At 36.9% G+C, this 13,207-nt stretch overlaps 1 protein-coding gene and 2 pseudogenes across 2 annotated transcripts in view; all 3 read right to left on the reverse strand.

Annotated features, from left to right (window-relative positions):
• Ndufaf2 (NADH:ubiquinone oxidoreductase complex assembly factor 2) overlaps positions 1-13,207 on the reverse strand; it is a 133,885-nt gene that overhangs the window by 115,916 nt on the left and 4,762 nt on the right. The gene's annotated exons all lie outside the window — the stretch shown is intronic.
• On the reverse strand, positions 8,461-9,715 carry LOC103724569 (annotated as a pseudogene).
• LOC115068181 lies at positions 9,316-10,045 on the reverse strand (annotated as a pseudogene).

Raw genomic sequence — 13,207 nt, forward strand, 5'->3', positions numbered from 1 at the left:
ACCAATGTTTGATTTACTGTTAACTGTTAACAATCAGCTTTATATGCAATTATATGAAAAATTTTACACAGCATTTTTCATCATAACTTTTCCTTCTCTATCACTATTGCCATCATTAAAAACTCCTGGAACACACATATATTAAGAGTTACTGAATGCTGGATGTAGTGTGTACACTTTGAATCCCAGCACTCAGTGGGGAGAGGCAGGTTGATCTCTGTGAGACTGAGGACAGAATTCTACATAGTGAGTTCTGAACCAGCAAGAGCTACAGGAAGACTCTGTCTCAAAAAAACCAAAAAACCAAAACAACAATTAAAAAAAACCCAAAAAACAATCCTGAAAAAAAGAGTTACTGTACATGCTTACGTATAGTCATGAACAATTAATATCTCTATATTTAACAGTTTAGATTTACTCATAAGCAATTCTTAAATATGACTCTGGACTTTCAAGGATCTTGAGGTGGAACAGACACTGAAGAGGAAAAAGAGAGAAAACGGTTTTCACAGCACAGTCCTGGAGGGAAGCAGAACCAACTAATGTTTACTGAGATTTATGTCTCAATAAATAAAAGAAAAAATAAATTTATGTGACGTATTCAACTGAGGGGAATAAAAAAAATCTTAACATCTCTGGCAAAGGGTGCAGTTTGTGATTTGGACTACAAGATGAAGTCACTAGACAGCTGGAATATAAAATAAAAGCAAAGAAAGAGCCTCTTTGGTTAAAATTAGTCAAGCTAACATACCTCCACACCATTTTATAAAAAGGGAAATTTATTCTAACAGTTTTAACAACTAAATCTACCACATAGTTCTGCAGACATTTCTCAGTACCAAACCCCCATCTGTAGACTCTGTAAAGAACTGTTTCATCTTTGCAACTCTTGTGAAGTAACCTGCATATAGCTTTCCAGAAGAGAAGCAGCAGAAATAAATTGTTGAACCCAGGAGATCTGGGACAGTTAGACAAGGAAAATAATACTTTATCTGATTTACAATAACACAGAGAAACTGGGCTCTGTGCAAAAGTGATGATACAATTGAATTTTATTATTGAGTAACCTTGAAAAAAGAAACAATGTTATTTTTCTTAATTCTTACAATTTTTCCACAAATACAATGACCCCTGACAAATGCTAGGAAGTGCGCCTAACAGTATTTAATAAATAATAATTTTTGATATTGACATTATTTATCTTAATATAAAGCAATTATGAAGTTCTCAAAGAGAATAAGAACAAGCAACCCTTTTACACAAAGTATTTTGGGCCTCATTTAAAAACTAATATAGCACAGTTTAGTCCATAACCCATTACTAGTTTCTATTTCTGCTCAAAGTTTCCATGTATTTCCCTGGCAGGAAAATCAGGATTGAAAGTAAAGTTCCTTAAACTCATTTTAAAGCCACTGTAAAGACTGGCATATACAATGTCAACATCTCATCCTCCTGTTTTTCACTCCTTGAAAGTGTGATACAGATGATTCTCTTTGTAGAGACAGGAATTCAGTCATGGACTACAGGTGAAATAATGGGCCTTTTCCAAACCCTTTGCCAAAATATAATTAGTATTTAAGTGCACGCACACATTTGCATCTAAACTAAGAGAATTTAAGAAGCAACCAAAAAATGCTCCTGAAGAAAAACACAATTAAGAACTGAAATTTGGGGGCTGGAGAGATGGCTCAGCGGTTAAGAACACTGGCTGTTCTTGCAGAAGATTTGGGTTTGAATCCCAGCACCCACATGGCAGCTAACAACTGCCCGTAACTCCAGTTCCAGGGGATCTGACAGCCTCTTCTGTCCTCTGTGGGCATTGCATGACACGGGTACACTTATCTACATGCAATCAATACACACATACACATTAATAATAATAAAATATTTTAAAAAATGAAATTTTAAGGGCTAGAAAGATTGCTCAGCAGTTAAAAGCACGGGCTTCTTTTCCAGAGGACCCGGATTCAGTTCCTGGCACCCACACGAGGCTAACAATTGTCTGTAACTTGAGTTCTGGGGAATCTGACACCCTCCTCTGGCCTCATTGCATGTATGTGGTACACTTATATACATCCAGGTAAAACATTCATTCATTATATTACATTACATAAAATAAAATAAAATAAAGTAAGATTTGAGGGGCTGGAGAGATGGCTTAGCAGGTAAGAGCATTTATTGTCGCAGAGGAACCAGGTTGGCCCACATCAGGCAGTTCCCAACTGTCTCTAATTCCAGTTCCAGGGTTCTGACACCCTCTTCTGATCTCCATGGGCACTGAATGAATGTGACACACATACATACAAACAGGCACATACACATACACATAAACATAAATTTAAAACCTAAAAAAAAATGATTTTTTTTTTTTAAGAAAGGGTCTCCCTGCAGCCCCAGCTGGCCTGGAACTTACTATGTAGAGCAGGTTGGCCTCGATCTCACAGACATCTGCCTGCCTCGTCTTCCAGAGTGCTGGGATCAAAGGCATATGCCACCATGCCCAGTCTAAGAAATTTTTAAAAGGATCAGAAAACAAAAAAAATCTAAATTTCATCCTGCCAACCCAGAGCATCACTGATCTGTATAGTTTCAGCTCCATTCTGCACTCAGGTGAGAGAAACGGCACTATAGCTATGGTCTCCTTCCTTCTCAGTTCCCTGTAGGCTCCCTGAGCAACAGTGCCAATTACTGGCATTGTTCACACCTCCCCATTCCTTCGGATTCTTTTCGGGGTTTCTTTCCCGGAAACGGCTTTCTCCTTGGAGCTGAGCAGAGCTCAAAACAAGATCTAGATGACATTCTTTTGAAGTTCCCACTTATAACTGGTGAAGCCATCAGAGAGGAGGCCACACTATGATCCTAGCTACTCCAACACCTACCATAAGTGCCTAAATACATCCTGGTTTATCAATTGAGTCAATCCTTGGAGACCAGAGGAACACCCAGTACCCCAAAGATCCCAATTAATAGATGCTCTTGTGAGCCTATCAAGAGAGACTAATGGATTATGATTCAGGCATTTAAAAACATTCTCTGTTCTGGCAAAAAAAAAATAATAATATAATAATAATAATTTAAGTTTCAGAGAGCTCTGAAACAAAGTCCAATGTAAAAAAAACTACAACTATTATTTTATATTCAACAGAATATTTTGAAGTTTGACTTTTCATAGCTTTCTCTAAACTCTATGTTTTAGCTAAAATCATAACAATTGAATATTTTACCAATTTGATAATACCCATAGTGATGAATACAATGTGTGATCTCTAACAAATTTAGGACAAAATGTTACTATTTAAAATTTTTGATTAATTCTTCAAAATGTAATTGCTACTTATGTCATTGTAATTATTAGAGTAATACATAGTGCCACTTTAAAACTTTTTCTTAAAAGTTAGCACTTATTTTATTATAAAAACGGTATTGCAGAATTTATTTGAAGGAAAAAACATTCAATTTTTGTTTATTTACTTTTACATTTTATTTTGTGTGAATGTATACATGTGTTTGCATGCACACATTTGTCTATGTGTGTGGTAGCACACACACTACAGCATACGAGTGGAGGTCAAAAGACAACTTTTGGAAAACCAGTTCTCACAGGGATCAAATTCAGGACATCAAGTGCTGAGCCATCTCATCATCCAACATCTAATTTTTAGAGAAAACACTGCGCTGTGGTCAGAACATCTGAAGACGGGGCAAAAAGAATATAAAAGACACAAGATAGGGAGATGTGCCACAAAAGGATGTCTTCTTGACATGGCATGGCCATTGTGCTCATGAACTCACAGTTGTGGGCACCTGTAGAAGACTGGGGCTCTCAGCATTTCACTATGGAAGGAAGAAGGGCTCACAAGGTCCTACTCCTCCCTGAGGGAGTATTTGCAGCTAATGGTTATCGGGGTGCCATTTTCTTCAGTGGTGTGGTCAATAATAAGTTTCCTTTGCTCCAGTAAATAATCTCCCATCCATGCTTGGGCAAGAAACCAATTAGTGGGTCACACACAAAAAGCAAGAATGAATACAGGATGAGGACTTGTTGAGAAGAAGGGTTTCAGTGAGAGAGGGAAGGGCACGAGAAGGGAATGGAGCAAAAATGACTAAAGTCCATTATATAAATGTATGAAACCGTCAAACAACTCTGAAAAGGTTATATCTACCCTGAAGTAACCATTGATAATAAAGTATTTACAATGCCATGCTGTCAGCTGTTTTCTACCTACCTCCTGTGTTTTGGACCTTCTTTCTTCTATTTTCATTTATATTTTGTCGGTTTTGTTTGTATGTTCTTTGGTACGTACATGCTCTGATTCCTCTTTGGGTGTTGTCGGGGGAAATAATATTATTCCTTCAAATCAGTTTAAAGTTAAAAACAAACAAACAAAAAAACTAATAAACTGGCAACCTGTGATTTTTTTGGAACAATGCTGCCACCTACTGGAGAACTGAAATGTTTTTATTGAAGAGTAAAATATTACATTCAAGAGAATTTTGTTATGATCTCCCAATTATCTACTAAAATAAGATGCTAGACTCTTCATTCTGACCATTTTAGTTTTTTCCAGATTCTATGTAACTATTTGTATTAACAATAATTCATTAAATACTATGTGCAAATAGTTTGAGGTGACATTGTCTATATCAATGAAGTTTTACAATTAATGACATATAGCACTGGATGATAGGGGTTTTGAATAATTAGATATGACATATTCATCTTGGAAGGAAACTATTAGACTAGGTATCCTCATATAAGTTTGGTGATAAAATAAAATTCAACTGAGAAGGTCAGTAAGGTAAATCTAGATCCGAACCACACCACAGGATGGTGACAGCATAGAAAGATACTCTTATTTCTAATAAGAATATTTATTCCTCAAAGGCTAATTTAACCCACTTATCAAATTATGCAATAATTATTAGTTTTAAGATTCTTCTTTATCAGTCTATGTAGTGTTTTGTTTTCTCTTTTAGAATTCTGGGTCCATAGAGATAGCAATTCATTTAACTTTTTAAATTTAACTTTTGTAGCACCTACTTTGTACTCTGGCTCAGATATATGAAGCACATTTAAATATTCAGAGATGAAGCATTAATCTCATGTCTAAAATGAGACTAACGAGTTGGTGGTTGTAAAAATACCAAATAATCAGTGCTCAATGGATGCATGGTAGTGATTGGTAAGCTTACTGAAAAGACTGCAGAAAGACTGGCATTTATGGGACATTGAGAATGAAATGGAGGGAAAATGCAATTCTAATTTTTATTACAATGTGAATGTGCAAAATTCAGATTAATAAAACCACTGATTCATCTCATTATCTCCTCAAATCACATTCAATTTATTAAATTTAAAAGGGGGTGATAGCTATGTTAGCAAATAAAGTTCCATCAATAGTTCTGAAACTTTACTTGAAGCAGTGCTCAATAAATACTCATCACATGAGAAAATTAACAAATGGTACAGAATGGGACAAAACACAAACTCAGCAGTGCTGCTTACTGTATGTCCATCGCTTTAAAAAATGTCCTGAGAAACCTCAAGTTTAGAGCAACAGGGCTGGGAGCAAAGGGCATAGGGTAAGGGTCAAATCCAAGTAATTTGGAAATGGTCCCAGTGTGTGCACGGGAGGCTGTGTTATCACCAATGTGAACAACTTGTAGGATGTCATGGATCAACTGATGTTGAATTAAGAAAAGATGTAGATTAGATGTAACCAGGGCACATTCAATTAATTTTTCAAGTTATCTTTTTTCTTTAATGTTATTTTTTTCTTTCCAACTCCATTACTATAGTTCAATAGGATATCTCTCAAGGACCATGGCAAATGCAGCTCTACGGGTACATAATGCAACACTGGTTTATTAATTCTAATTCAATCACAAGCTTTTCCTTGTTGAAAAGCTGTCACTGAAGCTGGTTATGATAGTGCAAACCACTAATGCTAGCACTTGGGAGGCTGGGGCAGGAGGACTGCAAGTTCAAGACCAAGGGAGGGGAGGGGAGTACAGGGGAGAGGAGGGAAAGCTTTCACTGGCTACTTAATATTTGGCAAAGGGTTAGCATCTAGAAAATACAAAGACTAAAAAACTAAACATCAAACCCCCACACACAAAAAAAATTCAAAGTTGAGGCAAGGAACTAAAGAGAGTTTTCAAATGATGAAACAAAAATGGCTGAGAAATATTTTTTTAAATGTTCAACATTGTTAGCCATCAGGAAAATACAAATTAAAACTGCTTTGAGATTTCATTTTATCCCACTCAAATGGCTAAGATCCAAAAAACAAATGACGATAAAATCTGGTGAGGATATGGGGAATGGGCAACACTTACCCACTGCTGATAGGAGTGCAAACTGGTGCAGCCACTATCGAAATCATTGTGGAGATTCCTCAAGAAGCTAGAAATAGATCTTACAAATGACCCAGGCATACCACTCTTGGGCAGATACCCAAAGGGCCCTATAACCTAACTCAGAGATACATGTTCACTGCTGCTCTATTTACAACATCCAGGAAATGGAAACAACCAGATATCCATCAACTGATTAATGGATAATGAAAGCAATTAAGAAAATGAAATTATGAAATTCACAGGTAAATTGATAGAACTGTAATTAATCATCATAAGTGAGGTAACCCACCTAGAAAGAATCACATGTTCTCTCTCATAAATGGATTCCTCTTGAATCTTAAGATAGGTGTGCTTCAGTTGGAAAATCCATAAAGGTCAAGAATCTAATAAGGGATTGGTTCAGTGGGGTTCATAAGAGAAGAGATGAAATACAGAAATGTAAATGGAGAAAGGGGAGTAATGAAATGGAGTGGTTTTAATGGGGTGGGGTATAGGAAGGCAGGGTAGAAGAGGGAGTAAGAGGAGGAATAACTAACACTAAAGACCTTTTGAAAAAGTCATGGAAACTTACTATAGAAGCTTCTTTCAACATATGCATATACAATATAAAAAGAGCTTAAATGTAGTTATCCCACAATTGTTCAGTGGCCCTAATAGACACCACAGGCTAGCAAATGCAAACCCCAATGCCAGGAATGGATTTCCACTTTTGGATTTATTTACCAGTGAGGTTCCATAGACCCTCACATAATACTGGCTATTGCCATTACACTTGGTTACCTGCTAGAACTTGACCATAAGACCCTAGTGCTAAAAACACTATACACCTGAGTTGCAAAATAAACAAGGAGAAATCAAGCCTTGAAACTTCATTTCTACTAGCTAGCTTTCATGGTACCAGAAAGTGCTATGCAAGTTACTGGCACAGAAAGACCATCAGCTTATCCAGCTGTGAATCCTGTGAGCTACAAATATGACCGGCTTGGCAAAATACACCCATTGGTGCAATAGTGGCACAAATGTCATGGGAATAACCAACCACCTTCTGATTGGCTCTAAGGCCTGTTGCACAAGATGGAGTCTGTGTCTGACACTATTATCAGGGCCAAGAATCTGCAGCTAGACAGGTCACAGGCCATATGGGAGAACCTACTACTATTCTGCTAAAGAGACATAGTATTAAACTGACTCTTAATGAGTTACATCACAACTATACATTAGTGCATCTCTCGATTCTCAAAATTGAAGGTTCTTCTTGCAGCAAATGGTGATTAACACAGAGATCCACAACTCGTCAATGTGCACAGAATAAGAGGCTGCAGAGTGCTCAGTCCTAAATGGGAAACGTGTATCACACCAACTCCTCCCAAGGCTCAGGGATCACTGCAGGAAGAAGGGGTGGAAAGATTGTAAGAACCAGAGGTTGTAAATAAACACAAGGAAACTGTATTGCCTGGACATGACAGGGTAGTTGCACATATGAACCCACAGTGCTTGTAACAGCATATATAAGACTTGTGCAAGCCCAGGCAAGACAAAAACCCAGCATGGAAGAGGGAGGTGGGCAGGAAATCCCAGCCTAAGGATCTATTGGCAACCGGTAGATGCTGGGAGAGGAAGAGTCAGTTTTCCTCACTGGTGTGATGCCTGGTAGGTTGACCAGACTCCAAGGGATAGACCCACAGCCATTTGAGAAACATACTAGACTAGATAGGCCTTTACAAAAAAGAAAAGACTGGGGCTGGAGAGATGGCTCAGTGGTTAAGAACACTGACTGTTCTTGTAGAAGACCTGGATTTGAATCCCAGCACCCACATGGCAGCTAACAATTGTCCGTAACTCCAGTTCCAGGGGATCTGACATCCTCTTCTGTCCTCCATGGGCATTGTACAATCAGGTGCACTTACCTACATGCAGGCAAAAAATAAAATATTTTTTAAAAGACAAATAATAAAAGACAGAAAAGGAGTCTTAATATGATTTTTTGTGTTTATAGTTTATTACAAATCCATTGAACAGTCTGGATTGTATGGAGTCAGAGAGCAAGATCAAGAAAAATGGCTGGATAGTAAAAATTAAGTAGAATCTTAATTTATTGTTCACTCTGAAGCTCTCTCATTTCCTTTTTTTATTTATTTTTTCAGGGTTTCTTGTCTTCTTTTTGAAATTTTTCTTTCTCTTGATGATACTCTTCACGTCTCTGTTGTGTAGCCAGTCATCCCACTGAGCCTCCCACCTCAGCTGTTTATGACTTGCATTATCTTTGTGAGCCATGGCATTCAAGCCAATGCTATCAAACTTGGATCCCATGTTTTCATCCAATAGATGACCAAACTCTTCAGCAGATACAGACAGGCTGGAGTCATTGAAAGTATTTTTCTTCTTTTTCCTTGATCCCTCAAATAACCCAACAAAGTCAAAATCATCTTCACTTTTTCTCTTGCTTTTCTTAGTATTGGCTTTGGGACTGACTTCATCAAATTCTGGAATGCCTTTACCTTCCTCGTCTAACACATCCATGCGCATTCCTCCATCTTCCTCAATTTCAAATTCTTCACTATTCATACTTCCTAAAGAAACTTCATCATCATCCAGGTTACCAAGTTCATCGTCACTACTCTCTGAATCTCCCAAGTCATCCATAGCTCCTTTTGTTTTTTTCTTCACATTGCTGGCAAAATCAAGATCATCCTTTTTAGGAGTGAAGCAGTTTTCATTTTCAAGTGTGTCAATCATCTGTTCAAATTCTTCATCATCAACATCTTCTATAATTTCTTCATCTGTATTCCGTTTTTGTTTCTCTTTAACAACAGCAACTTTTTTTTTATAATTCCTGTGGAAAAACACTTCAACCACTGGTATCTGGGTTTCTTCTTTTGCAAGGAACTCCTTACTATTCACAGCAAAATTATGGATATCATTTATAAAATGTTTCCTCTTTGGCTGCATCACAACACTGTTAGTGTTTTCTTTGCCTTTATGTAGCTTTGGATTTCAGTATACAAATCGATCCAAGAATCTCATTTAGTGTGAAATCCCGGAGTGGGTTCCCTGAATACTGAATATAATTTCCAAGGATAGTCTTTGCAAAAAGGGCCACGGAGGGATGAAAAAGCTCAGATAACTTTCTGAGTTCCCAAAGACTTGTATTTTCAGCTCCACAGAACAAAGGATTTCTATTGAATGGATCATATGTACTTAACTGCTTGCCACCTTTCCGATTATCAAAGCGAACCCAGGAAGCAGTCTTTGGCTTTATGGTTTCTTTATCACTTTTGGACACAGTTTCTTCTGTCTCAACTTTTTTCACTGTATCTACTTCTGTTTCTTTGTCTGTATCAGTGAATTTTTCTGTGTCACTGTCATCTTCTACATCAACAAAATTTTCTTTATCAGAGTCTGGGTGATCGTCTAGTTGACTTCTTAAGTCCGGCTTTGCTTTAAGGATCTCAGGCACAAGATACAAAGCCCCACATATAAACGGCAGCATCTGTGTACAAGTAACTTGAAGTAATCTCTTCTCAAAGGCCTTCACCTGGCGCAACATGATGTCTGCTTTCAGAGATTTGTAGAGAAGGTTAAGAATCATAGCTTGCTTGGAACACATCATCAACCCTGGATCCAACATCTTTCTGTATAATGTATAATATTGATCAGATATTGTCTGTCTTAATATGATTTTTAAAAATGCATGAAATGCTCAAATCAATATAAATATTAAAAAATAAAAATTTGGAGGAAAAATACCTGTAGAACGAAGTATAAATGTCAAACTTATAGTATTTGAGGCCTTTCACAATCTGACTTTATTACCTCAATAAAAGTTTTGCAGTTCTGCAATGAAGTCAGTCCACATGGAACTATCTCCTAATCTCTGTGGTATTTCCTACCCCTGATCAAGAGTATTCCTCTTTTACCTGAACTTCCTCAAGAGTAACAGTTAATAATTACAGATGCAACTTCTAAGAGTTTTCATCATCTGATCTACCTCATCTAAGTCAGGCCTGTTCATGCAGGCCTATAATTCAATTTCTTTGGAGGCTGAGGCAGGAGGATTGAAATTTTAAGGTCTGCCTATGATACTGAATGATTTCAAGGCCAGCCTGGGTAAGTCAGGGTGATCTTGCATCAATATAAAAAGTTTAAAAGAAGGTCTGGGGTCAGCATAAAGTACTTGCCAAGCATGCATAAGACCCTGGGTTCAACTGCTAAGATCTTAATAAACAAAACAAAACAACAGTAAAACTACCTCATCTCACCTGGACACTAGATTTTTCAACCATCCTTCTTAGTGTCTGTTGTACAGAACCAAATGTAATACCCTAAAACAGTATTTTTACAAGTTGGGAACAAAATTTACTCTTCAAATTAGAGTATGCATGAAGACCATGGCAAATTAATAACTTAAAAAAAATCTTCAGTTAAAACAATCTTGGTAGTTTTGCTTTTGTTTTTCATTTTTGTATTTTGAGACAAGGTCTAATTACGTAATCCTGGCTTGCCTGAACTCACAGAAATCCACAGGCCTCTGCCTCTTCTGCTGGGATTAAAGGTGCGGAACACCACATCCAGCTCAAGATTGGTAGTTTCTTTATTTTGTTTATTTTATGTGTATGAGTATATTGCCTACATGTATGTAAGTGCACCTGTGTCATGCAATGCCTTTAGAGATCAGAAGAAAGCATCAGATCCCCAGGAACTGGAGTTATAGATGGTTGTTAGCAGCCATGTGGGTGCTAGGAATTGAACCCAGATCCTCTGAAAGAGTAGGCAGTGCTCTTAACTGCTGAGCATCTCTCCAGCTCTAAAGGTTGGTAGTTTTAACTGATTATAATTATTTAATCAGTGTGCAAAAGAAAGAGATAAAATGATGAAACAAGATTCAGAGAGGTTCTAGTTAGAATCAAGAACATAATTATTAGAATTTATCTTAGAATAAAGCTACCTTTTGAAACATAAGATAAATGGCACAGAATAAATAAAAACAGTTATAAATAAGAAGGATGCAATAACAAAGGTAGTTTGAGAAATCTTATAAAATAATCTATCAAAGTATGTGGAGTAATACTTTGTCATTAAAAAGATCACCTTATAGTCCATAATCTTTTTGTCTTGAAATGCCAGCATGATTTTTAAGGGAAAATTTAACAATTCATCCTAAACTTCAATTCACCAAGGAAATACTTAAGAGATTTATTTTTAATTCGATGTCATTTCTCTTATCAAATAATACTGCATGTGGAAAATATAGTAGTTCATTAATGACTGAAAAGATGCTATGGTATTAAAAGAAAAAGTCAATTAAGTCATTCTTACTATCAATTATGATATTAAATCCTCAATAATTTATGCAAAATTAAAGACTCTAAAAAGTTACCTTTTACATCAAGGAAACATAAAAGTTAGATCACCATTTTGGGAAAATTTGCTTTACCCAACAAAACAAAGATATTTTGCCTTCAATTTCTTATAGTAGAATCCTTAGGAATTCCTAATAACATTCACAGAATAGAAAATGCCTGTGCCTCTGGCTTCAATGATCAAGAATCAGGTACTTAAGAGATTTCAGACAGTACTTGAGATTCATTTCTCTGTTATCATCAATCAAGGTCTCATTTTCTCTAAACACGAATTCACAGCATCAAATAGGTGTAAAGTGGCAGAAGCACCCTGGAAAACAATCTCATATTGTAATACAGTAAAAGATCAATATACACTTTGACTCCCCCAAATCCTTTTAAGGCACACCCCAAACATGTGCACAGGGAACCTCTTCCTTGCAACTACTAACAGTACTTCTAAACATTCTTGCATACGTCTTCCCCAACCAGAATGTTTATCACAGTACTGTTAGTAGCAGCAAAGATCAGGTAGAAACTCCTTGTGCACAATAGAGGGAAAAATAAATCTTAGCATACTTATACAGTAGAATGGTAAACAGCAATGAAAATAAATGGATCATATGAATGAATCAGGAATATATTAAGCGGGGGACAGGAGTCACAAAGGAGTATATACAGCAAGTGAAGTGCCTCACAACTGTAATTCTGACACTTGAGAGGCTGAGGCAGGAGAATTGATATTAATTCAAAGTTAGCCTCGGGTACACAGTGAGTTCTATGTGAGCCTGGGCTTCAGGATAAGATTCTGCCTCAAAAAACAAAGAACAGAGTTGGTAAGATAGCTCAGATAAGGGTGCCTCCTGCCAAGCCTGATGACCTGAGTTCAATCCCTCGGTCCCAAATCATACAAGAAAACTGACTCCTGCAAGTTGTTCTCTGACCTCTACATATGCACTGTGGTATGCATACTCTCACATACATACACACAAAATTAGAATGTAATAAAACATTAAAAACAAAGAACATAAAACAAAACTAAAAGATTATATAGAATATCTTTCACTTAAGTTCAAAAGTTTGTATGACCAAACAAATCACTTAAGAATAAAAAATAAATAAATCAGAACATAAACAAATGAGAATGATAAATCTAAGACTCATGATAAAGATTACTTGTAATCAGGGAGGGAAAGGCACAGGGCAGGAAGAGCACACAGTAGACTTCAAAGGCTGTGAGCACATTCTTTTTCCTAAACTGCTGTGGTAACATAGGGGTTCATTACATTGCACTTCTTCAGATTTTATATGATCTCCAAATATTCTTCGCTAATTCCTTGATATTTAGTAAGAATAAGTGTTAAAAGTCAAAATGAAGCCGGGCATGGTGGTGCATGCCTTTAATCCCAGCACTTGGGAGGCAGAGGCAGGGGGATCTCTGTGAGTTCAAGGCCACCCTGGTCTACATAGTAAGTTCCAGGACAGCTGGGGCTACAGAGAGACCCAGT

Source organism: Nannospalax galili, unplaced genomic scaffold (assembly GCF_000622305.1).
Source record: "Nannospalax galili isolate Female #2095 unplaced genomic scaffold, S.galili_v1.0 scaffold751, whole genome shotgun sequence".
NCBI lineage: Eukaryota > Metazoa > Chordata > Mammalia > Rodentia > Spalacidae > Nannospalax > Nannospalax galili.